Source organism: Pteropus alecto, unplaced genomic scaffold (assembly GCF_000325575.1).
Source record: "Pteropus alecto unplaced genomic scaffold, ASM32557v1 scaffold72, whole genome shotgun sequence".
NCBI lineage: Eukaryota > Metazoa > Chordata > Mammalia > Chiroptera > Pteropodidae > Pteropus > Pteropus alecto.
This window is the reverse complement of record NW_006436811.1, coordinates 24,464,483-24,467,017: the sequence shown is the minus strand read 5'-3', so window position 1 is coordinate 24,467,017 and position 2,535 is coordinate 24,464,483. Positions and strand designations below refer to the sequence as shown.

Below are 2,535 nucleotides of genomic sequence, written 5' to 3'. Positions count from 1 at the left end.
ACCACTAACAGTTTTTAATTATCAATGGCGATGCCTTAATTGCAGAGCTAATTAAAGAATGCACAGAGAACACAGGCATTGGTTTACCGTTCTTTGCATTATCCAAATGAAAGGTAGGCACTGAAGAAAGTGCAGAAGTTAGGGCAGAAGGCCGGGTCTCCTGGACAGCTCAATTGCAGGCTCTATTGTCTGCTATAGGGTATTTGCTATGACCTTGCTGGCAAACTGCATTTGGAGTGAGATGCTGTATATGACCTGTGATTTAGATGTAAGGAGCTGCAGTTAATAAAAAAAAAATGAGGTCTACGACCATGCCGCCCTGAAACAAGCCCGATCCCGGCTGATCTCGGAAGCTAAGCAGGATCAGGCCTGGTTAGTATTTGAATGGGAGACCACCCGGAAGACCGGTGGCTGTAGGCGTAAAAAAAAAAAAAAAAATGATGCCTTTTGGACTAACCAAAATATAAGAGTGTCCTGCCTGAACAAACTTGCCAAACTTATTTGGCTAAAGCATGTTTTTGGTTTAAAAACGTCCGACTGATGAAGCCCTATTTTCTGAGACTGAAGAGCAGCATTCCACAACCAGGGCCACATGTCAAGAATGGAGTTTGTGACTAACTCTCAATATTGCCTTTCTGTCTGCAGGCATTCCACTTCTCCAAACCAGTGGGAGGAAGTAGGAACACACTGTTCTCATTTCTCTGTAACTTAAATAGAGAGAGAAGAGGCAAATGAGAGGTTTAGATGGAATTAATTAAGCCCAACACATTTCATTGGAAAATTTAAAGGTGTGAATGTTTGAGAAGTTTAGATGAACATTACATATTCACACCCCATCTTCACCTGTTGGAATATTTCTCCTTCTTTTAGGCTTATCTCCGAAGTTAGTTTTCCCTGAAGACTTTCCTGATTCCCATGGGGTTTAGCCACCCATGACTATTTTTGAGGGGACCTCGCTTAAAGCACCGCTTTGCTTCAAGGTTTTACATTTCTTTCAAGACACCTACTTCCTCAGAGTGTTTTGTGGATGATATGTATTTGATGAGATCACAAAAAACTGAATAATAACCAAATATTTACAATATAATGACTTCAGCCAGGGTGCTTTAGCTTTCTTAGTGAAATTCAAAACTAAAATATCTTGGATGGTAGTGGACTCATAGAAGAGGCAAAAGAGGGAATGGAGACCTTCCACCTTGATCTCATCGTCGCAATTAGGTCAGACAGCTGCTTCCAAGAAGACAAAATCTTACTCAGGAAGCTGAAAGCAATGCTTTGATTTTTGGGGGGAAAGTGTGTCTCATTAAGATAAGACACAAAGTCACTGGTGGTGGACCCTGAAACTGGTGATTTCTCCTCTTATATCACTAAGATAAGTTTAACAGAGAAAAACTCCCTCCGACCTGAGCAGGTACACTCTTGGCTTGGCTTGCTTATTTGTATTGGATCCTCTTGTGATTGGCAGTGGGGCTCACAGTAGAAAAAAATCTCTGAGAGGAAAGGCACTTGACAGGAGAGTGAATATCCTGGCATGTAATCACTAGGAGCCAATGAGAAATGAAATAGTCGTTCAGGATAAGTTATGGAACTGTAAATGATTAGTGCCTTCTGATTTCTCTTTGTGCTGCCTCATTTCTGACCTTGCAGGACTGTGAATGGACTTAATCAAGGCTCTTTATTACGGGAGAGGGCTATGATTCAAATTTAATAGTCAATCATGGCTAGAGAACTCCTTGCCAGCATATGCTGGGCTAGCCAAGGTTAGCTGGATGTGTAGTGTTTGCCTCAGACCTATGATAAAGGATATCCATTCCCTTCCAAGAGTTATAGGAAATGGAAATTGGGTAAATGATTTTCTTAGGTAGGAGAAGGGAATGAGAAGTGGAAGAAGAAGGAAGTCCTCCAAATATAGGCTCACCAATATTTTATTTTAGCACTGAGAGCTCACAGAATTCAAACTCCTATTTGATTGATTGACACATTCAACTAGCATTTACTGTTCACCATGTGCTAGGTACTGGGGTACAATAGGGAACAAATCAGATAAATAACCCTTCTCTCTAACAGAGATGGTTCATCATATGCAAATCGATTAATGTGATGTACCACATAAATTAAAAAATAAGAATCATATAATCATATCGATAGATACAGAAAAAGCCTTCGACAAGGTACAGCATCCGTTTATGATCAAAACACTTAAAATCGGTATAGAAAGAAAGTACCTTAGCATAATAAAGGCCACATATGACAAACCCCCAGCCAACATTACATGTAATGGTAAAAAACTAAAAACCTTACCTCTAAGATCAGGAACAAGGCAAGGCTGTCCACTATTGCCACTGTTATTCAATATAATATTGGAGGTCCTAGGAAATGCAATCAGGCAAGAAAGAGATATAAAAGGCATTCAAATAGGAAACGAAGAAGTCACACTCACTATTTGTGGATGACATGATTCTCTATATAGAAAACCCTAAAGATTCCATAAGAACACTACTAGAAACAATAAGCAAATACAGTAAAGTTTCTGGA

At 39.8% G+C, this 2,535-nt stretch overlaps 1 pseudogene; it reads left to right on the top strand.

Annotated features, from left to right (window-relative positions):
• The first annotated feature begins 301 nt into the window (after window positions 1-301).
• Window positions 302-420, top strand: LOC112481507 (annotated as a pseudogene).
• Window positions 421-2,535: the final 2,115 nt, after the last annotated feature.